Raw genomic sequence first — 24,775 nt, 5'->3', positions numbered from 1 at the left:
TCTTTCTTCAGTTAAGGCTGCTTTGTTGCTCTTAGCGAACGTCTGCATCTTGAGAGCAGAACCATTTGTTTTCTCCTCTGAAGTAAAGCCGGTCAAGCGGACGGCTCCCCTGAATTATTCCGAGCTGGCTGGGGAGCAGCTAGAGGAGGAGTCATTCTCTTCTGGGGTCCAACGAGAACCTAATATCACCAACGAAAAAGCAGAAGTGTTAGGTCTTAAATGTGAGAGGGGAGATCTACTAAATAGCCTTGATTATTTGGCTGTAGGAACTCACTGAAGTGAGGAAGAGGTGAACCTTTCCATGCAAATGGCAAGTGCTTAACAAGGACTCTACAGTACTAGAATGTGCTTGGAGGCAAAGATGGTGACGTTTCCTCTCATGTGCTTTGGACATGTTGTTAGGAGAGGCTATTCCTATAGAGGAGGAAACTACGCTTGGAAAGGTAGACAGTGAAAGAGAGATAGACCCTTAATTAGATGTGTTGAAACAGAGACTGTGACAATGGGTTTGAGAGTGTGAGAGAAGATGAAGATGGCTCAGGACAGGGCTCAGATCTACTGTTCATAGGGTCAGCATGGCTCATACTCAATTAGATAACACTGAAAAACAACAAATATTTGAGGTCCTGGACAGTGCAATTCACACACCTGGCTGCTTACTGAAAGGTTGGAGGTTGGTGTCCAGCCAGAAATGACTTAGAAGAAAGGCCTGGCGAGCTGCTTCCAGAGACTGAGCCACTACCCCCCTCCCCCCGGAGAGGCTCCCGTGGTTCAGTCTGGAGTGAGTTCTGCTGCTAGCCACATGCCATGGGTTTCCTTGTAGTTAAAATCTGCTTGGGGAAGGATAGGCAGGCTCTACCTATTGTAGTTTGCAGCCAGAAACCAGGGGTGGCTGGGTGTCACTGTAAATAGGAACTGACTCAACAGCAGTGCATTTTGAGTGAAAACTCACTGGGAGTTGGGGCTTGTGCTAAAGTGATGGAATAATTTGGGAAATAATTTGGTGATGGAATAATTTGGGAAAGAATATTAATAATGGTTGCCCAACAGGGAGAGTGCCATTAGTGTTACTGAATGATGAATGCAATTATTGGGTTGACAAAGTTTCCATTTGTGTATTTTTACTGTACAGACACTAAAAAAAGGAAACTGTTCTGTGACACACAGGGTCACCATGAGTCAGAAGCAGCTCCAGGGCTGTTGATTTTAACCTGATGGGCCATCCATCGGTGTGGCTGAAATGGAACTGTGCAGACACGAGAAAGGGCTGCAGTGAGTAGGACAGGTCACTAGAGGCCTCACAAGCTATCACAAAGGGTTCCCATGTGGCTTTCAAAGTGGAAGGACTTTGAAGCACAGCAGTAGAAGGACTCAAGTTCTGTTGTAAAAACATTACTCTGCTCCTACAGTAGAGAATAGAAGAAGCAAAACTAATCCAAAGTCGAGTACAGAGCAGAAATGACCAAAATTGGGTCAAAAAGAGAGCTCTAAAAGAAACTGATAAAATAAAGATTAACAGTTGTACCAGGCAGAGAGGAGAGTTTCAGGAAGAAAAGAATAATCCTTCTAACCATGACTATTTATTTTGTTAGTCCATCAGATATGGCTGGTCAAACAAACAATAAAACAGAAAAACCACACACACATGAAAAGTCCCTGAATGAAATTACTATTGTTGGGTGCTATCAAGGTGCCGGCAAGGCACACCAACCGTCTAAGCAGCATTTCCTAAGCTCAGCATGACTCAACTCTTTGCTTATGGTCAGTTCTGACTCAGAGTAGCTATCAAGTTTCCAAAGCTGTAAATCTTTTTTGGGGGGAAGACTGTTCATCTTTCCATTGTGAAGCACCTTCTGCATTTAAACCACCAACTTTGAGGTTAGCAGCATGATATTCTACAAACTGGCACCACCAGAGACTTTCCAAAATTAGCATAAGCTTAATAATAAAACTTGATAAACGTGAGATCAAAGTGACAAAGATCCTCTGTACATTTCCTGGAGTCCCTGAGTGGTACAGTCAGTTACGCACTTGACTACTAATTGAGAGGTGGTTTCCAATCGGAGATTCACAGGGCCCTGGCAAGAAAGCTGATAATCTGCTTTTGAAAGACCTTAGCTGTGGAGCTCAGCTCTGTACTGATATGCATAGGTCACCACGAGGGGGAGTCAAGTTGACCATAGGCTTAATCGTAACTTTAGCAGATTGACATTATTATTTTTTAAATTAAGGTATCTGTGAAGACAGGGTGACACACTCACTTCCCATCATTGTTGTTGCTGTTTAGTGCCATTGAGTCAAGAAATGACCTGAACCGGACTCATCCTCCTGGGGAGAAGTCAGCAGGCTCGGCCAGGCTCTGCTGATGTTAGAGGTGCAGCATTTATTGACCAATTTGCTCCCTTGAGGTGGGGGTGGAATAGTAAGTGGATGGGAGGACTTGCGCGATGGTGTTTCTAATATGTACATGCCTACTTGTTCACAGTTTGCTCTTCTGAGTACAGTGTATGTCTGTCAGTTACTGTACTGAGGTTGCTGGCCGGCTGCTGTGACTCTGGAGGCTGTGCTACCAGTATTTTAATAACAGCAGGGCACCCACGGCAGATGGGTTTCAACAGAGCTTCCAGATTAAGGCACACTGAAAAGGACTGGCCCTCCACTTCTGAAATAACCAGTCTTTGAAAACTCATTTTAGGGAAAATGTCCATGATTTCCATCAAAGATTGTGACAACAGTGCTGCTGATATGAGGACAGCAGAATCTGACCTCCACTAACTTCCTAAGCAGGAGAAAAGAATCCCATCCAAGGCATCGACAGCTCAAAGGTGACTGCAATGAGGTAAGACACTCCGCACTCCCTCCAAACCTTCTAAACAGTCCAACCAACCATCCCTCCCAAGGAACTCATGATTTCTCTACTGCGTTCGAGAATATGTTGCAGTGGCTACACAGGACACACAGTTAATACCATGATGAGGTTTACTGTTGCTATTGTTGCTGTTAGGTGCTGTTGAGAATGTAGATATGACTCACAGGGGCCCTGTGAACAGTGGATAACTAATAAGGTGTGAATAGAAGTACAGAAAGAGAAGGGAGGATGGGGGCTGAGAGTTGGGAAGGGGGCTAAATCATGGGGCCACAGAGTTTGGTGGGTGGAGGGAAGGGATGGAGGAGTTAAGACAGAACTAGTGGAGACCTGAAAAGACGAACTAGTAGTGGGCATAGAACAATGGGGATTAACTTTATAAAACACAATGTATAGGAAAGATCATATGAGACACAATGTAAATGAAGACATGTGTGACAGACACAGTGTACATGAATGAAACACAATGTATATGAATTTTGTGTACAAAACAATGTAAAATTTAAAAAAAAACATCTACAGCCTCTGCAATCTGATAGAGGGTCGCTGCGAGTCAGAATCTATTTGCTGACAACAAACTTGGTTTCTTTAGATCACTAAGCCATATGGTGTGAATTACAAAGACAGTGACCTTTGGGTCACATGCTATTGGGATTGTAACGCAGCTTTTTGCCACTAGGCCACCAGAATGCCAAATACATATTTAGGAAATACAAAATATTCCACTGAAAATACATTTACGTTAAGAAGAGAAATTTGGTAGTGTGGCTGACTGGTCACAATGTCAATAGCTTTCCTATTAAATTAACATTGGGTTGATTTGGCTAAATGAAAACTTTGCTAATGAATCAGAAAGGTACTGAACAAAAGTCAACCACTCTTTGCAACAGTAGCTCAAAGGAAAATAAAACGTAACATCCAGAGAAGGTGCTGGTAAATTTACGAGATGCTGCCAGAAGACCCGTTTCTCCACCCTCTGAGACTGTGTTCGACTGCCAACGAATCAACAGTGACAGGTGTGAGGGTCTATGGCACCAATGGCACCAGGCATTCACTCACTACCGTCAAGTCTTCCTGACGCAAAGCCACTTTCCATCGGACTTCTGAGTCTGAAAATCTCAACGCAAGGAGACTGAGCATTTTTCTTCCATGGAGCAGCTGGTAGAGTTGAACTGCAGACTTTTCGGTTAGCAGCTCAGCATGTAAGGCTCTGCACTACCAGAGAAACAACAGCTCCATTGCATTTAACAGTGAATTCGAAAGGCATTTTTGAAAGCGAGACTCCTATGGGTACCATTGTCATGCAGTGCTATTGAGAGATTGTGTCATCACTGATAGGGAGTTACCCTGCTAACCTAAACGTACTGCTTCTCTACTGGCTTGGATCCAGAAGAATGTCTGAGGGAGAGAGCTAGACAATGTTCTCCCATGTAATTTACAGCCTCCAATAATCTGTTGGAGGGTCCAGCAGATTATGATTATTATGAGTTGGTTCCAACTCAATGGCAATGAGAATGGGTTGAGGATTTGATAGTGCTAGAAAGGAATCAGCTTAATTTTTGGAAATGAAGTGGTAATACTGTATTGCAGTTGATATGATTATATATTTGTTGTTGTTGATTGCCTTCAAGTTGAGCACGACTCATAGCGACCTTATGAACAAAAGGCCTGAAGCTGCTCTACAACTATCGACATATATCAAAGTTTATAGAGTTTCTAGAGGCGTGTTATTTTGCAGGTTTTCAGAGGCAGTTAATCGCGTGGGAGGAGATTGCCCATCCTTCTCCTGCAGAGCAGCTGGTGGCCTCGAACCACGTGCCTTTGGGATTGCAAAGCAGCTTCTTGCCACTAGGCCACCAGAATGCCAAATATATATTTAGGAAATACAAAATATTCCACTGAAAATATATTTAAGTTAATAAGAGAAATTTGGTAGTGTGGCTGACTGGCCACAATGTCAATAGCCTTCCTATTAAGAAATTAACCCTGGGCTGTTGGGCTAGATGGAAACTTAGCTGCTGAAGAAAAAGAAGCTAAGGCTGTTCCCTAGATGAGCAGCAAGTGCAGTCCTTGCAGCGGGGCAGGGAGAAGAGAGGCCTCACATGCATGTGTCAGTGGTGGAGCTGAGAGGGTTTTCAGATGGACCAGACGCAGTTTTGACAGTTGGATGAAAGGAGAATTGGATTCAGGTTTTGTAAAATCATCTTTAAGGGGGGAAAAATTACAGTATCAAACCAAATTATATACAAAGCGAGTATTTCTTTAGAATGAAAAAAAGAAACCTAACACATTACACAATATTACAAGTTGCCAAGCACTACATTACTTCATAACAAAATCCAGAAAAAAATAATAGCATACTATTTTTAATCAATCAACTGCTTGAAACAGTTTGGCTGTAAACTCTGATATCGTGTTTCATGTGACAATTACTTTGTAAGATTTCGTCCTAAATAAAGAATACAAAGATAATTCAGTCTTCTAGTGTAGTTGATAATTTGTTTTTTCATTAAGAGCTGAGATACTTAAAATATATATCTCCCGTAATGTACTTGCTATTTGTAGCTCAACTTCAGGCTTTTGGTCTACATAAGAAAAGGATCCTAACTTCTTTGTCATATCATGTTCAGAAAGGATGAATTGTTTCTGGATGTACGTGCTGCATCATTGCATTCACATGCGACAGAAGAACATTTACGTCTTGGCTGGACACCTCCACATCACAAACGTCCCACTTACAGTACTACGAGCCTAGTGATTGCCAGAAGTATCTGGAAGATGAGCTTTTGGTTTTCAAAACTTCCATATTATTTCTCTACTCTGTCTAATATTTCTGAGTAATGTGGGTCCGCCTTATATTACAAGGCAACTACTGATCTTCAACTCTGTGTCATGAAGCCAGGAGGGTCATTAGAAGCTTTCCTCAAACAAGAACGTCTCCTCATGATTTAATCATAAACAGGAATGCCTGGGATGAACGTAATTATATTCCATTAAAGCCGGACTAAAAGTAGTCTTAACTCAACTTCCAAACTTAGTCCACAGTATGTCTGAGACAAGAACCTGAGGGGAAGTTGATAGACAAGAAGTCTGAGCAGAGAGAAAGAACCACCATTGTTGCCAGGAGCCACCAAGTCCATTATGACTCACAGCGACAGTACAACCAGCGGTTCAGGCCCTTCTCCCCTCCCCACCATCCTCACAACCTCCTCTATCCTCAAGTCTTTGCAGCAGCCACCACACCAACCAAATTCACTGGCAGTCTTCTCTCCTGTTCTGATGCTCTGCTTCCCCAGCACGAAATCTCTTTCCAACGACAGCCACCTTTCAATAATATGCCTGTTTCGTGAGCCAAAGGTTCATCATCTTTACCTCTAAAGAGCACCTCTGTTTTATTTCCTTCAAGACAAATGTGTTTGTTTCTGTGGCTGCCTACGGGAGATTCAGAACTCTCTACCCAAACTCAAGGCATCAGTTATTCTTCAGTCTTCTTTATTAATTGTCCAACATTCACATCCATATGGACAAGCTGGAAACACCAAGGCTTGGATCATTTAATAAGATAGACCATATCCTGGGCTATAAACAAATTTCAACACAATGAAAAGAAATGAGATCACATTAAGTATGTTGCCGGACTATAATTAAACTAGAAATTAATAACAGAAAGAATATGAGAAAATCTGTAAACACTCGGAAATTGAACGACACGTTATTGTTGTTCTCGGGTACCTTCGGGCTGACTTAACTCCTAGCAATCCTATGAGTAACAGAGCTGACCCTCGCCCTGTCCTGAACTGCTGTCACCGTCTGCCATGTGTGCCTGTGGTCACCATGTCAACCCATTTCCTTGCGGGTCCTTCTCTCTTTCCCTGGCCTTTGCTGTCCCCAGCATGCTTTCTTGTTCCAAGGACCAGCCCTTCCTACCCTTCCTGTTGACGACCTTCCCAAAGTGGAAGTTTCTCTGTCTTTGCCTTGAAGGAGCCCCCTGGTTGCACTCCTCCGTGACAGATTTTTTTAGGTCTTTGGGAAGTCTCAGCATAGTCAAGACTCTTTGCCAACAGGCAACATAATTATAAACAAAGAGGGAATTTTTTAAAATTAAATTTTATTAATTTTAATGAACATTTACAGAGATTTTGGGTTTCCATTCATTCATTGTTGCACTATTTTCTCTACCCTTCCCCACCGGTTTGTTCCTCTTCCCCCCCACCCCCTTTGAAAGTCTGTTTTAATTGTCCAATTGCCACAGTGCTTACCAAAACCACTTCTGATTAATCTCCTTTGTCAGTGTGTCCTTTGCCATTCCCTATCACTCCTCCCTGAGAGAGACTTCACCCTGACTCATAAGGAAAAGGGGACAGCGTATTCTCTTGGCTACTTCCTGCTGAAAAGGGATGCTGTGGGTTTCAGGGTGAAGATCTCTCTCTCTACTCTAAAGGGTCAAAGAGGGAATTTGAAAGAAATCATAGCACTAGATGAAAATGAAAATGCATCATATCAAACTATGTGATACGTATCTCATGTGTTGCTGAGGGAAATTCACAAAACATCTGCCTTCGGAAAGAGGAAGTGATTTTGGCTCCCATCTCAACAAGTCAGAAAAAGAGTCAGATCGATGCACAACAAGTGAAAAGAAGAAAACAATGCCTCCCTTCCCAACTGCTTCATCTCCTTGGTTACGAGACTTCGATTCCTGGGTTCAGGCTTAAAAATTATTTCCCTACAACTCACCCATTCCTGAACATAGCCAGAAGAACTAACCAGCAAACTTAAGCTTCCTTAAACAAGCTACTCACTCCAAAATTGTCAACAACTTTGCAATATTACTGGGGTGTAGGGTGGGAGGTAAGACTCAAAGCTATCCTGACCATTTCAAACCCATAGCCACACACCTCACACCTCCCACAACCAAGCAACCCTGCCTCCCTTCCCCAGTAATTTACTTCTCTGTGTTCTGAAAGAATGACCTCACACATCCTCTTCCCTTCTTATGCTAAACTAATAATCTCCCCACATCTTTGACACAAATAATTCCACTCCAGTAAGAACTTCCTCTTCTTTTAGCCACACAGCTCGTCTGGCTGGTACCTGAATGCATCCTCTGGCTCCTGTCTAGTTACAAAAGAAGAGGCCTTGTCCCTAGCTTAGTTCAACTCTTTTATTTATGTTCATTTGAAGGACTTTTTTTTTCTGCCATTCTTTCCTTTCTCTATAATGGTATTTATTTTTTCCTCTCTCCTGAGCCCATCTGCCCAAATCAAGCCTGCCTTAAGAACATCCATCCAAACAAACAAGCAAACAAAAATGTTCCTTTCTGTCCTGTCCTCCTGGAATTACTGTACTATTCATTAATTCTTCTTGAACACTGACACAAGACGGTGGCCTGGTGGGTAAGGAGTTTCACTGCCGAAAGTAAGGCAGGCAGTTTGATTCCATCAGCAGCTATAAGGGAGACAGGTGGGCAAGCTCCTCCCACACAGTTTATAGCCTCGGAAGCGCTGCTGGGTGGCCAACTATGAGCTGGTTCCAACCCCCCAACAATAACGTGAGCACTCACTCTCTGTTTGACGCTTCTCTTACTCGCTTCTTCTGTGTCCTCCTTCTCCTCCTTTATTTATCCTATGCTTTCTTTTGTCTTTCTTTTGTTCACATCTGTGTTTCTGGTACCTCTCTTCTTCTCTCAAATCACTCAGCATAGTCCTTTCTTCTAAGAGCTTTATGAAAATGGAGCTTACCTTGCCAGTTGCCTCATCTGCTGGTTATTTTCCAAGATGATTTGACTCAAGCCCTTAACATCACAGACTCTTCCCTCCTTGTGAAGCACATCTGTCACCTTCTCTTCCAGGTCTCAGGCATCTTGGGGCTCTTCATTCCAGCCTCTTTCATCTCCTCTCCTCAATCTCGAACTGTCTCATTAACCCAGGTCTCTCCCCCATCTTTCTTCTCATCACTATGATTTCATCTGGGTAATTTCAATTAGTCCTAAGGTTGTGGTTGGCGGTGGTGGTGGAAGGAAAAGACAATCTCCTCCTGTGTGATTTAGTGCCTCTGAAAACCTACTGGAGGGTCAGCAACAGGCCGAATCCAAACAATGATTTCAGTTCAGTTCTACGGTTTTAAATCACACTGAAATGCTATTTAGGTAGCATTTATTTTAAATAGCACTTAAACAGCAATGGATAATTCAAATGTTCCTAACCTAGCCCTCTCTCTTGAGCTCTGAGATCCTAGAACCTGCTTGCTTTTTTAATTTTGATGTTTAATCAAATGCTTAAAGTAAGCTTGGTAAGACAGAATTCTTACTACCTCTCTGCAATTTACACTTCCAAAGCCTTGTGTTGTTTGTTGTTGTTAGGTGCGTTTAGTCACCTCTAACTCACAGAGATGCTGATGAACAACAGACCTGCCCTTTGGCCCAGGCTGCGCTGTCCTCACGATCTCCACCCTGCTGGGGTCTGTCCTTACAGTCACCGTGTCTGCCAGTCCATCTAGTCGAGGGTCTTCTTCTCTTTCTCTCTTCTCCACCTTTCCCAGCATAATGCCTTTGTCCAAAGGCTGGCCCTTTCTGCTAACACCCAAAGCCGGTGAGGCAAAGGTTCACCATCCTTGATGCTAAGGAGCAGCTTGGCTACACTTTCTCCAAGACAGATTTGATTGTTCCAAAGTCTTATACCTCTCACGAAACAGATTTACCATTCATCTATTTGCTCAGACCAAAATACCATGAACTTTGGAATCTTTTCTCTCTCTCACAACCCACAACCGAGCAATCGATAAGAGCTGTTGCTACTATTTTCAACATGCTCTGACCCTGTCCACTCACTCTCTTGTCCACAATGATAACCTTGATCCCATCACCTACTCACCTCCCATTTACTAACAAGAGAGTTTTTGAAGTCATGTCAAACTGAGACCTGGGTGGCAGGTGCGGTGGAAGTGGGAGGAGGTGAAGCTTCTGCAGAATCACATCATGTGCATGTGCTTTTATTTTTAATTTGGATTTTAAAAGATATTTTAGGGATAAACTTGGAGACATTACTTAAAATGTCATCTTAGACTGAAAGTGTCTCAGCTTATCCTCCAAAAAAGACAGAGACAAAAGACAGGACGAGGAACGCATACCCAATGATGCGTTTAGGCAATGTGTATGCCTTTAGAAATCACTTGAGGAGTAGAGTCTCATGAAGGTAAAGAGTGTGTTAGATAAGGAAAGCAAAAGGTGAGATCTCAAACGTTTGACTTAGAGCCAGGGAGAACAAACACAAAAGGACTGGCCTTCTGCACGAGACAGATGGTGATAACAGATGATCGATAAAAAGAAAGCAGGACCACTCCATTCTCGTCCCGCCTGCCTTCCACAGTGAGACAATAGAAAGGGGAGCAACAAACGCGTTCAGAGGCAATGATATCAAAGATAGAAGACAGAGAACACTGCACCCTGATGGTGATGACATCTACTGATGGTGGAGGGAACCTGGAGGAGAAAGCTTGAGCCAGCCACCCGATAACTACTGAGGAGCATCAAGGAATGTTTAAAAGAAAACAAACAAACAAAAAAAGCAAGTGGTAATGCAAATGCTTTTGCAGGAGGAAAAAAAGGTAAATTCTGGAATTATAAACCAGAAAGTCTGACATTAATCCCTGTGCAAAACTATAGAATGGGTAATTAAAATGAATGGCTTTTACACACTATACAACAAGAATATTAAATTCTTACAAAGGTAAAACTTACTACAAAATTCTCACAACCGTAACATTCACTAAACCCCAGCATGGGCTCAGGAAGATTAAGCTGTACTGCACTAATCTCGTTTTCTTTTGTTGGAGGTTAACTGATACTGTTAACAAGAGTTAACGTTTATTATGCATTTATTTGACTGGTTCCCTGGGGTTGGGAATGGTTAACATGTTCAGCTGTTCACAGAGAGATTGGAAGTTTGCGCTCACTCAGAGGCCATACAGTAAAGGCTTGGTTGAGCTACTTTCCCAGAATTCAGTCACTGAGTTATGCAGATGACACAGCCCTGCTTGCTGAAACTGAGGAGGACCTGAAATGCTTGCTGCAGAGGATCAAGGACTGCAGCCTTCAGTATGGACTGAAGCTCAATGCCAAGAAGACAAAGATTCTCACCACTGGACCAGTTGGCAGCATCAGGATGGATGGTGAAGAGTTTGAGATTGTTCACAGCTTCAGTTTGCTTGGCTCCATGGTCGCCACTCTTGGCACCAGCAGCCAGGAAATAAATATATTGTGATGGGAAAGTCTGCTGTTAGGGACCGCTCTAAAGTACTCAAGAGCAATGGTGTGTCTCTGGAGACTAAGGTGCATCTGATACAGGCCATGATCTTTGCAATCACTTGTTATGCATCAGAGAGTTGGACAATGACTAAGGAGGATAGAAGGAGAATTGATGCCTTTGAGCTGTGGTGCTGGAGAAGAGTATTGAATGTACCATGGACTGTCAAGAAAACAAACAGATGCATCCTGGAGAGGGTTAAACCAGGCTACTCCTTGGAAGCAAGGATTCTGGGGCTTCGTCTGACATACTTTGGACATGTTGTAAGGAGGGACAGACAGGTCTTTGGAGAGGGACATCATGCTTGGGAGGGTGGAGGGACAGCGCAGGAGGGGAAGACCCTCTATGGGGTGGATTGATTCAGTGACTGGGGCAATCGGGATGGGAGTGTCAGAGATGGTGCGATTGGCACAGGATAGAGCAGGGTATAGGACTGTTGTACACAGGATCGCTATGAGTCGCAAACGACTCGACAGCACATAACAACAACAGTCACTGAAAGCTGTAGAGCACTGATCTACACTGACATACATGGGGTCTCTGAGGCAGAATCAACTCTATAGCATTTGCTTTATTTGATGTGAATTGCAAGGTTCACTACTTTATATGAACTTTCTCACTTGAGCTCCACCAGTATTATTTTCCTCTGATTTTATACATCAGGGAAAAAGAAGTTTGGAGCGTAATGACTAGCCCAGGACCACATAGCTGAAAGTTGGAAAGCATCGATCTGAACCTTGGAGGCCAATTTCTAGGATGCAGAGCCTTAATCTTTATTGATATAATGTCAGTAATGAGCACATAAAGTATGTGCTGTCAAGTTACCTCAACTCACAGAGACCCTGTGTACAACAGCCCTAAACCCTGCTCTATCCTATAAACCCTGCTCTATTCTATAAACCCTTCTCTATCCTGGGCCAATCGCACTGTCTCCAACACACCTACCTCCATTACCCTAGTCACTGAATCAATCCATCTCATTGAAGGTCTTCTCCTGTGCTGTCCCTCCACCCTCCCAAGCATGATGTCCCTCTCCAAGGACTGGTCCCTCCTTGCAACACATCTAAAGTATGTCAAATGAAGCTTCAGAATCCTTGCCTCCAAGGAGCAGCCTGGCTTCACCCTCTCCAGGACAAACTTGTTTGTTCTCCTAGCAGTCCATGGTATATTCAACACTCCTCTCCAGCACCAAAGCTCAAAGGCATCAACTCTCTTTCTGTCATCTCTTGTCAGTGTCCAGCTCTCTGATGCAGAGCAAGTAATTCCAAAGACCATGGCCTGTATCAGGCCCACCTTAGTCTCCAGACTGATACCATTGCTCTCCAGTACAATGGAGAGGTCTCTGACAGCTGACTTTCCCAATGCAATTTGCCTTTTCATTTCCTGTCTGCTGGTACCAAGACTGTTGATTGTGAAGTCAAGCAAACTAAAGCTGTAAAAAATCTCAGTCTCTGCACCACCTATCATGTTGCTGCCAATTGGTCCAGTGGTGAGAATCTTTGTTTTCTTGGTGTGGAGCTTCAATACATATTCTTTGACCCTCTGCAGCAAGCGCTTCAGGTCCTCCTCAGTTTAAGCAAGCAGGGTTGTGTCATCTGCATAAAGCAGATTGTTGATAAGTCCTTGCCAATCCTGATGCCACATTTCTTCTCATAGAGACTAGCCTCTAGATAATCTATTCTGCTTATAGATCGAAAAGATATAGAGATAGGACACATCCCTGGTGTATACCCTTTCCAATTTTCAACAATGCAGTGTTTTGTTGCTCTGTTCTGATGACTGCCTACTATCCCAAGTGTAGGTTTCGCATACACAAAATCAAGTGTCCTGAGATTCCCATTCTTTTCAGAGTCAGCTACAGTTTGTTATGATCCACACAGTCAAATACCTTTGCATAGTCAATGAAACACAGATAGACATTTCTCTGGTACTCTCTGCTTTCAGCTAATATCCATCTAACATAAGCTAATATATCCCTAGTACCACGGCCTCTTCTAAACCCAGCTTGGACTTCTGGCAGTTCTCTGTTGATGTGCAGTTCCAGTTGTATTTTGATAATTTACCGCAGAATCTTGCCTGTGTGTGATATTGTCACTGTTTAGTAATTTTTGCACTCTGTCAGGTCATCTCTCTTTGGAATTGGGAACAAATATAGTACGTAGTTTAAATCTACTGTCTTATGGGAGAACGATGGGCAGTCTCCTCCTATGTGACGTACTGCCTGTGAAAACCCACTAAGGTCAGCTATGAGTCAGATTCGACCCCATGACACACAGCCACAAAGAGTATTTGATAACGTGTCACTGTTTAGAAAGAGAGCTCTAGGGATCTTACACCAGAACCTATGTGTAAACTAGTCTTAGTTAATACTTCCTTAAACTAAGGTCTGAAGACACAAATGGCGTGCTATCAGATTTCTGATAACTTTAAACGGTCTTTGTTAGATGTCACTGAGTTGGTTCTGACTCATTGTCATTGATGTTGGGTGCTGTTGAGTCTGACTCATTGTGACCTTCAACCACAGACCTGAGCTCTGTCCTGTCCTGTCCGTCCTCATCATCTCTGACACACTGGAGCTCCCTGCTGCAGTCACTGCCTCAATCCATCTCACTGAGGGTCTTCCTCTCTCACTGTTCCTCCATCTTTTCAAACATGATGCCCTTTCCAAGGAACAGCCTCTCCTAACAACAAATACTCAATGTGAGTATTTTCTGTACTTGAAACAATGTTGTTTACTGATACAGTTGTGAGGATCTTTGTTTTATGTTGTGATGAAATCCATACCAAGGGCTACAATGACTCTGTATTTATTAGCTAATATCTAAGGACCTCTGTTAATGCCAAGGGAGCTCAGGTAGCCTGGTTTCAAGAAGCTACACTGCAATTCCAAAGGCATGTGGTTCGAGGCCACTAGCTACTCTGCAGAGAACGATAAGCAATCTTCTCCTGTGCAGTTAGCTGCCTCTGAAAACCCACCGTAGGCTCTGGGTCAGTTCCGACTCTATGGTACACAAAACAGCAACGTCTAAGGACAGCATTACATTAGGGAACTCTGATGGTTATACTGCTAATGAAAGGCCATGACTGTGGGAGTGTGATCTTTGTTATAGTTGTTTTTGTTTACCGTGGGGCAGCTGGTGGCCTCAAACCATGTGCCTTTGGGATCGGAGCACAGCTTCTTGCAAGTAGGCCACCAGAGAAAGGCCTTGCCTCTGAGAATTTCACCCACCAATGGCTCCCTGGGAGAAAATGAACAACCTCCCATAGTATGACTTGCAGCCTCAGAAACCAAACTGCGGGTCAGCCATGGGTCAGTTTATTATGCTAATGTTTTTACAGAAGATGTTTAGTTTAAAATATTTTCATATGCGTATTACTTTACGGGGAGCTCTGGTGGCCTAGTCATAGGCTGCGCTGCAACACCAAAGGCACACAGTTCAAATCTACCAGCTGCTTCCTGGAAGAAGAATGGGCCACCTCCTTCCACGTGATTAACTGCCTCTGAAAACCCAGTGGAGGGTCAGCCATGGATCAGTTCTGATTTGACAGTGTACAACAACAGCATTAGTTTATATGGTTATACAGGCTTAGATGCTCTGCACAGTTTTCTAATGAATAAATAATATTATAAGGAATATAAAGTTAACGTTAATCCAAGCCCACTTTCTGTGTAGAGTAGTTACAGCTGCACTGAAGCTTCCTTCTTTTTTGGTTCTTTGTAGGTATTTTTGGAAATATGCATATAGAAGCTCGAAGGAGCTTAGCATCTTATGAAAAAATAGGTCTGATAGAAATAGTAGAAAAGAGTGCTGTGAGCTATCAAATAAGCAAAATCGACTTAGTGCTATATTATTACACTTATAATAACCAAAGAGGAGGAATCACCCCTCTTCTGGGCCCACTGCCTGCTTCCGGCACTTTAAGAGGATGGAAATCGGCATAAATTTATTGCAGAGGTTTGCTGTATGATGAAGGGATTCAGAATCAGGTAATAAGAGAAACTCTTGAAGAAACCAGGATGTTGAACAAGATTATAGTTATTATTTATCAAACTGGACATGTGGTTGGAGTAATACTAAATTGTAAGTGCAAATGGAATCAGGAGTTTCAGTGGTGAGAGGAGCATGGTGGATAAATATCAGTAAATGACTGAAAACTACATTGCTATCATGCCAATTACACTCATGTCAGCCCTGTGTGTTAACAGAATTGCTCTATGGTTTTCTTTCCTGTAATTGTCCCCCCCCAAACCGATTTCCAAGTCCTTCTTCTTAAGTGCTTTTCAGTGAACTCAAATCACCTAGTTTTAGGTTAGATGTTTGGAGCAAAACGTGTGTAATAGTCATGAGGCCACTGATGACTGCTTTGCCTTACACAAGTTCCATAGTGCATCTGAGCTACAGTTTTCCTACTAGTGAAATCCTAGAAAGAATTGTATAAACACATACATATTTGAAAAAGTTCAGCCAGAGTGCTCCGTGGAGGCAAACAAGGACGAAGCTCCATCTCTCACCATCTAGACATGTTGCTAGGAAAGGTTGTTCCTTGGAAAGGAGGCATCACACTTGCAAAGATGGAAGGTTTGCAAAGAGAGGAAGAACCCCAATGAGATGGATTGACTTGGTGACTGCAACAAAGGACTCCAGTGTGTCAGAGATGATAAAGATGCACAGGATAGGACAGGGTTCAGGTCTGTTGTTCCATAGTTGCTATGAATCACACTCCACTTGATGAGCCTAACAACAATAACAACATTAGAGTTGATTGTGCTGCATAAAATACATGAAACAGTGTAGCAGGGCCCTATTAAGTGCTAGATACATTTTTGTTATTAGTAAAGTACAATAGAAACTCTCCTTATTGGACAGCAAGAGACTAATGACTAAACTGATGATAACTCCATCTAGAAAAGTCTGGAGAGGGGGAAAAGAGTGGTTAAGATCAGATTCGAGATGTTGCATTTGCCTATGCTTATTATGAAATAAATGTAGATGGAAAAATAAGTCATAATTACTAAAACTAGGATATCTTAAAATATCTAGTGAGGCTGCATAATCTAGCAAGATGAAACTCGAGCTGTCTTAGGCTGAGTTCTCTAGAGGTGTAAAATCAGTGAAGTGTATACATAGAAAGAAAGATTTCAAAGAAATGGTTCACTCAGTTATGGAAGTTGATAGATCTGAAATCTAGGGTCAAGCATCAGATTGGAAGATTTTCCTGACTCATCTGTTTTCAGGGCTATAGGATCTTGCATCTGTAGGTCAAACTGCAGGTAGACCAATGTATACACATATATCTTGGACACAGGTCACAACTCCAAAAAAAACTTCCCTATCAACTGATTGGCTGCTGGCCCTGCATCACATAATGGAAGATAATTACATAATATCTGACAACCCACTGGGAATCACGACCTGGTCAAGTTTATACACAATCTGAACCATCCCATGGGATGATTACTATTTGATATTTTTACAAATAACATTCTATTGTGGTTTTGGTGAAACTGTACAGAGCACATTAAGTTCTGAAGCCACAATTTCTGCACAAATTGTTCAGTGACATCGGTTACGTTCCTCACAATGTGTGAAATTTTCTCATTGGTTTTGTTTGTTCTATTTCCAGTAAGCTCGTTTCCCAGCCCCCTTATGTTCTTATACTTTTGTAGAGTAAATTGGTCTCATAAACACTATTTCAAGGGAGCTTAGGACTCACAGAGGGTGCTCTCTGTTTTGTGAGACAAATCAGTTATTTAACTAAAAGGGGACCTCAAGAGAGAGTTTCCACTCTAAAGAACTGAACAGGCAGTAACTGGGATGAAGATAATAATGTTGCTGTTGTTGTTGTTGTTGTTATGTGCCGTTGAGTCGCTTGTGACTCATGGTGACCCTATGTACAACAGCCCTAAACTCTGCTCTCTCTTGTGCCAATCGCACTGTCTCTGACACACCCATCCCGATTGCCCCAATCACTGAATCAATCCACCTCTTATGGGGCTTTCCCCTTCTGCGCTGTCCCTCCAACCTACCAAGCATGATGTCCCTCTCCAAGGACCTGTCCCTCCTTGCAACATGTCCAAAGTATGTTAGATGGAGCCTTAGAATCCTTGCCTCCAAGGAGCAGCCCGGTTTGACCCTTTCCAGGATAAATCTGTTTATTTTCCTAGCAGTCCATGGTACTCTCAATACTCTTCTCCAGCACCAAAGCTAAAAGGCATCAATTCTCCTTCTATCCTCCTTAATCATTGTCCAACTCTCTGATGCATAACAAGTGATAGCAAAGAACATGACCTGTGTCAGATTTTGGAGCTCTGGTGGCCTAGTGGCAAGAAACTGCATTGCAATCCTGAAGGTACGTGGTTCGAATCCACCAGATGCTCTGCTGGAGAAGGAGGGGCAAACTCCTCCTGTGCCAGTCGGATCCAATTCAACAGTACCACAAATTAAAGAAACAAATAATAAAAATACTCAACAGATTTTGTGTAAACAATTACTTCAAGTTTTGTTGTGTTTTTTTTTTTAAGATTGTTGTGTAATTACTTCAAGTTTTAAAGAGCAGTAATTTTGAAGAGTCATCTAATCTCAACTTGTCAAGTAATTCTGGATTTTTGGGGGGGTAAGAATTTGAGAGTTTGTCCCATGTTGAAATTCTATTCTCTCAGGGTCTATTTATTGTAGACTGAGTCAGAATGATTGGTAAGGGTGGCTGAGCACTATCTGTTCTTCCGTTCTCAGACTAGGTGAGGCCTCTGTTCATGGAGACGGTCTTCCTGTGGTCTATCACCACGTATCTTTTCTCAAGCTTAGCTTAGCTTGCCTTGTATCTCTTTTGTTCTAGATGGGCAGAAACAAATAGTTGCATCTTTTATGATTTGATCTTTTGAAAATAGAATTGTCAAGAAGGTGAGTAATCCAGATTGTTGCGTTGTCATGTACCCCTGTGTCAGAAATGACCCCCGGCTGACCCTCCAGCAGATTTTCAGAGGCAGTAAATCTCACAGGAGGAGACTGTCCATCCTTCTCCTGTGGAGCAGCTGGTGGATTCAAACCGCATGCGCTGGGGATTACAGTGCAGCTTCTTACCACCAGGTCACCAGAGCTCCCAGTAATCCAGGGGACCTGGGTCAATCTTTTGAACTCTATACAAAAAGTTAAATATAAAATCCCATAAAAAGCAATATGATAGATGACTCTCACTTTATGGTGAGTAGGGATGGCTCATAAGAATAAGTCCGAGTATCTGTGGTCTATCTAGAATAGGGAAATTAGTGTATATAATTGAAAAGGATTCTGTTATAAAGTGATTGTTACCAGTGTCTTGGCATTTGAGATTTCATATCCACTGTGTACTTTGTTTCAAATGGCCTTGCCTACAATTGTGACTTTTAGAAGGAAGAGCTTTTCCTTTAACAAAAGAAAGGTTAGGATAGCAGTTAACAATTGTTTTCAAATAAGTGATATTCATTGCACAAAAGTGTAATTGTTTAAATGACTTTTTTTTTTTTTGCAGAGAAGGTAAGGATATCATTTGAATAATAGCAGATTTCAAATGTATGTTGGTCATTTTTTATTATTTTGTTAAGAGATTCATTTTCCTAGAGTCTTAGACACAGTATTTCTAAATGCCTTCATTCTTTAGTTTTTGTTTGTTTTTAAATGAGCACTTACTATCTGCCAAGCTCTTTTCTAAGCCCCAAGGAATCAGGAGGAACAGGCTAGCAATGCCTTGGTTGCCAGAGAACTTATGTTCTTGTGTAACAGAACGGAAAAACTCATTGAGTCAGAATTGATTCATCGTTGATGTTTTCAGGTTTTCAGAGGCTGTAAGAGGACATCACCCATCTTTCTCCAGTGGAGTCTCTGGTGGCTTCAAACCACCAGAGAGTCATAGTCTCTGGGTTAGCACTGAAGCTCCCTAGGAACAGTTCGTTAAGGAAAATGCCAGAAAGTGTTAAGTGTGAGTAGAAAATGAAATAAGGCATACAAGTAGAAAAGTTATTGGAAGGATGCTCTGGATAGGCAAGCAAGGAACTGTCTGTCTCTAAGGAGCTGATATCTTGACTGAAACATAAATAGTGATAAAGAGACAAACCTGTAGAGAAGGACACAGCCTGGAAAGGACACATCTACCACCAAAGCCCAAAATGAGAGAGAGGGTCATTTTGTGAAAGTTTGGAGAAAGAGTGAATAAAAATGTGATGTCAAAAAACAAAACAAAACAAAGCAAGGTCTGTATTCTAAATGACATTGTAGGACAAAGTAAGATATTTAGACTTCAGCTTTGATAGGACACTAGGTATTTGGTGAGTTTTAAGGAAGGAGATATCATCTGGTTTATATTTTAAATAAATCAGTCTTGTCATTACATGGAGGGTAGATTATAGAGAGCAAGACTATAAATCCAGAGAGATGGGAACTAAGATGAAGATAGTATTACAGATTTGGAGTGAGTTTAGGAAGTAGAGATAGCAGACTCTGAGGGTGGCTTAGAGAGAAAAATAGCAAAATCAACAATGTTTTCTAAGTTTTTGGCCTGAACAATCAAGTTGAAGGGGGTACGACTTTGTGATATTTGCAAGTTTGGGGAAGGGATGACTTTGGGTAGCAAAGTGAAGAGTCTTAAGTTTAAACTGCCTGTTAGACACCCGAGGGATGGGGGTGTGGGGTGGGCTGCATGTATGCAGTTGAGTCTAGAGCCAAGGGAGAAAATGATTTAAGTGTCTAGACTATTTGAAGTGTGAGAAAGAGAAGGATGATTTGTGAATAGAGAATAGGGGTGAGTTACCGAACCTGTGGCTACTGAACCATTCAGGTACAGCTGGTAGAGGAAGGGAGAGCATCATTCAGGTACAGAAGGTGGAGGAAGGGAAAGCATCATTCAGGTACAGAAGGTGGAGAGAGGGTGAGAGCCAGGACAGAAGGTGGAAAAGGACCTCCCCATGAGGTAGCCGGGAAGGCAGGAGACAGCGCTAGCCAGGAAGCCAAGAGGAGAAATCATCCCATGAAGCAGGAATGATCAAGTCCAGTGCTGTCCACAAAGAAGGTTGCAGTACAGTAGAGGACAAGGGATTTGGCCATCCAAGTGGGAAGATGGATCTGAAGTTCACTTGGAACAAGATGAGGAGAGATTGGAATGAGAAAAGGAGAAAAGAAACAATCAGCAAGGAAAAAAGTGCTTCCCATCCATGTAAAGAGTGGGACTTCTGAAACCAGACAGGCCTACTGATGGTTTTGGAAGAGCTCAATGAAAGGGTTGCATTTGTCAATAATGAGCTCATTTGTGCATCTGTCGGAGAAGGTCCAGGTGACCTTGAAAGACCTATCCTACAAGAATGCTCTGGCTTCTTTTATTCTCCAGTATTTGTCTGGTTTGCTGTCTTGCTTGCCTTAATTATCACGGCTGTTTCTCCCACCTGATCCCTCTGTAACCTTATCAAGGCTAGATAAATTATTTTCATTAGGCTTCATAAAATACTGAAATAGCTCTTAAATTTACGTTACTGTCTTAGCAGACTTCAGACTGGGGACTTTTTATCTCATTCAGCCTTCTTATAATGCAGATAAGAAAATTAATGTCCCGAGAAGTGAAATGATTAGTCACCTACAAAAATCCAAAGATAACAGCAAAGCTTAGATTAGAATGTAAGTCTCTTAGTTTCATTTCTCATTGTATCATATCATTCTATCTATATTTTTGCTGCATATCTTTTTAATGTTTGTGAACTATCTGCTTTCAAGAAAATGTGGGGATGTTTGTTTTAAGAGCCTACAAAATTGTAAAGGTGTCCCTTACTACTTTGAGTTTTAGTGATCTGAAGACTCTCTACACCTTTCTGTGGATGTTGGTCCTTGACTTTTTATTTATTTTAGTGAAAATACTCACACACAGTCACACCCCATTTCTCCACTATTCCCCTGTCAGTTTAGTGTGTGTATGCAGTGCCTTGCTTGTTACTACAATGTGGAAGCCCTGCCAAATCTTAAAACATCAGAAAGCTCACTGTCTTATGTCTCAGGTGGGTTCTATCTAGAGGGCATTAACAGTACTATATATATATATATATAACAATTTATATATAAAAGATATATATATATATATTGCTGATCCTCCATTTTTCCATGCATGATGTCCCTTTCCAAGGAATCGCCTGGCTTGGCTACATGTCCAAAGCATGAAAGGCAGAGCCATCTTTGCCTCTAAGGAGCCCTCTGGCTGCACTTATTATACTAAGACATATTTGTTTGTTCTTTTGACAGTCCGTGGGATATTCAATACTCATCTGTAGTATCTACAATGTTGTTGTTGTTGTTAAGTGCCGTCGAGTCGCAGGCAACTCATAGTGACCCTATGAAGGAGAGTCCTCAGCGCTTGGGTGTCTTTCATCCTCTCTCCAGGTTCATAGGGTTTCTGGAGGCAAGCTATTATGGAAGTGGATGTCACTCCTGCTTCCAAGCTTGTTTTAATTGGGGTGCTCCTCCCACACTCTGTCCGCATTGGGTAGCCAACCATTAACACATTTGACACATCAGTGTCACAGTGTTCAGCTTCATAGCAACCACAAGTTACTGCTGTACGGCAACTTGTACACCAGGGCTATACGACCTAGAGGAATGCCTGAACAAAAACAGTGAAAGACAGGCCCAAGGGCCGCAGATTAAAAGTCACTCACCTTCAGCTTGGTAACATCGTTTTCTGTCCACTGGGCCAGCTGATCTCTCTCTCTATGTTGATGCTGTTGTTAAGTGCCGTCGACTTGCAGGCAACTCATAGTGACCCCATGAAGGAGAGTCCTCGACGCTTGGGTGCCTTTCATCCTCTTTCCAGGTTCATAGGGTTTCGGGAGGCAAGCTGTTATGGAAGTGATACCCGCTTTAAAGTCAGCAGTGCATGGCTGACCCTCCAGTGAATTATCAGAGGCTGTAAATTACACAAAAGTAGACGGTCCATCTTTCTTCTTTGGAACAGTTACTGGATTCCAACAACGCAAAGGCATCAATTCTTCTGCAATGCTTATGGCAAAAGAATCCTTATGCATAGCAGATGATTGAAAAGATCATGGCCTGAGTTAGACACACTTTAGTCTTCAGACTGACATCATTGCTCTTCAGCATTTTGGAGAGGTCCCTGACAGTGGACTTTTCCTAATGCAATATATAGTAACAGTATAGAAGTTGGAATTTATTACACATAGGATAGTAACAAACACTGAGAAGCAGGGCCATGTTGACACATAATATTAACCATGACATTCTCACGTAGTGGACAGGCTTCAGGAAATCTTCCAGACAAAGACAGCGAGAAGCAGAACCGATGATCCACTTCTAAAATAAATGACCAGTGAAAAGTCTCATGAAAAACAAGGGGTCATTGTCAAGGTGAACTCAGAAGGTTCAAAACTCTAACTAAAGACTAGGCAATTTCCTTCTCAAAGTTGGTACTACCTCAATGACACGGGTGGCACAAAGCTTCCAGGACCTTCATCTGTAGATGGATTTTCACTTACCAATATGGCATAGCTTAAAATGTGGAGAAACCCTTGGAAAAAATAATCAATAATCAAGAGCATAGGATGTATAAAGTAGGGCTCTAGAGAAATCAGAAATAAATTGTAGACAATAAAATAGTATGCTTATAAATTGATAAGCCAGATATTGGTGACCTGAAAGCAACTGGTATTGGTCAGTTTGACTCAGAAAACCATGACTTATTATGTCAAGAATGACAAAAATGAAGAGGAAAGGAATTATCAAAACAAGTATTTCAAGATTTATCCTCAAGTATAATACCGTCAGTTATAGTAAAATATCTACATAAATACAAGGAGGAACCGTTACTAAAATTATTTTTCAAATTTCCACAGCAACTATGAATGCCAAGGATGAAGAAACTGAGGACTTCAACCAACTTCTGTAGTTTGAAATTGGTCAAACATGCAATCAAGATGTATGGATGATTATTGGTAATTAGAATGTAAAAGTTAGAAACAAAGAAGGGTTGGTGGTTGGAAAACATGAACCTGGTGATAGAAATAATGCTGGAGGATATATGATAATATTTGTATGACTTAAGGCTTATTAATTTCAAATGCTTTTTTGCCAAAACATAAACAGAACCTATACAGGCAAACCTTGCTAGATGGAACACATAGGAACAAAATAAACCACAACTCTGGGAAGAGACAGTGGAGAAACTGATAAACAGGGCAGAGGCTGACTGGGGAACAGATCATCAGTTGCTCAAGTTCAAGTTGAAGCAGAAATGACAGATATGGATTTTAGAAGAAAGGAACTAAAATGTATTGATTTGCTGCTGTACATTGTTGATATTATTAGGTGCCATCAAGTTGACTAAAACCCATAATGACCTTGTGCACAACTGCTCAGAATCCTGCTCTATCCTGAGCCAATATCATGTCTCTGATAAAACTACTCTCATTACTCCAGTTGCTGTGTCAACCCATCTCATCCAGGGTCTTCCTCTCTTGCACTGTCCCTCCCCCCTTCCAAGCATGATGCCCTTCTCCAGGGACTGGTCCCTCCTGGCAACAAGTCCAAAGTATGTCAGATAGAGCTTCAAAATCCTTGCCTCTAAGGAGAAGCTTGGTTTCATCTTCTCCAGGTCAGACCTGCTTGTTCTCATGGTAGTCTATGGTATGTTCAACAGATGAATTAAATTTATTTTATAAAGGTAATTCATATGCCCCCATTTTATAGATGAGGAAGTTGGGGCTATTAGAGGTTAAAGAATGTTCCAGAATCACATCCAGTGAAGATCATAGTAACTAGTCTGCAATCTAGGTCTCATTCCAAATATTAGGCTGCTTCACCTAAATTGTGTGATCTACCTGGACAAATGATACAGTTTAGAGACACATTTATAAGAGAAAAATAGTCAACATGTTTGGATAAAACTATCAATATTTCATTTAGAATACCTTAACAGGGCAATTGAAAGAATTCCATTTCTCAGGCAAACTTTCTGTGATTTAATGGATTATTATTGAACTATTTGTGCTGTCAGATGAGTCAGATCATGTAGCATCGAGAAGGCTTATTCACAACATAATACTCTACATAAATTGTACTTTGCTGAGAATAGTTTTAGGTGTAGCTGATTCTTGAGGAAGTTTCTAAATGATAAAATGATCAGCACCTGTGTTGTTGTTCTTGGTTATGTTGCTGTTTTTTGTTATGTACCATCAGGGAGGAACTGACCCTCCGCAGGTTTTCAGAGGCTGTAAATGATGCAGCAGCAAATGGCTCCTCTTTCTCCCGTGGAGCAGCTGGTGGATTTGAACTGCATGCCCTTGGGATAGCAGTGGAGTTCCTTATCATTAGATCAGTAGAGCTCCCTTTTAATGGGTATGCTTAAATAACTTAAACACTTATTTGCTTATTGATTTCAACTTTGAATTTAAATAGAGTGCACTGACATATCTGATCTAGTTTAGCTCTTAACGACTCCATACTCATTAGAGTTGAGTTTTAAAAGGGGACTGCTGATCTATAATTGAGAGAGCTCTGGTGGCCTAGTGGTAACAAATTGTGCTGCAATCCTGAAGGCACAAAGTTCAAACCCACCAACTGCTATGTTGTTGTTGTTATGTGCC

The sequence above is a fragment of the Elephantulus edwardii genome, unplaced genomic scaffold (assembly GCF_000299155.1).
Source record: "Elephantulus edwardii isolate Elephantulus edwardi_28Jun2011 unplaced genomic scaffold, EleEdw1.0 scaffold00014, whole genome shotgun sequence".
NCBI classification, from domain to species: Eukaryota; Metazoa; Chordata; class Mammalia; order Macroscelidea; family Macroscelididae; genus Elephantulus; species Elephantulus edwardii.
Note: the sequence above shows the minus strand (reverse complement) of the source record.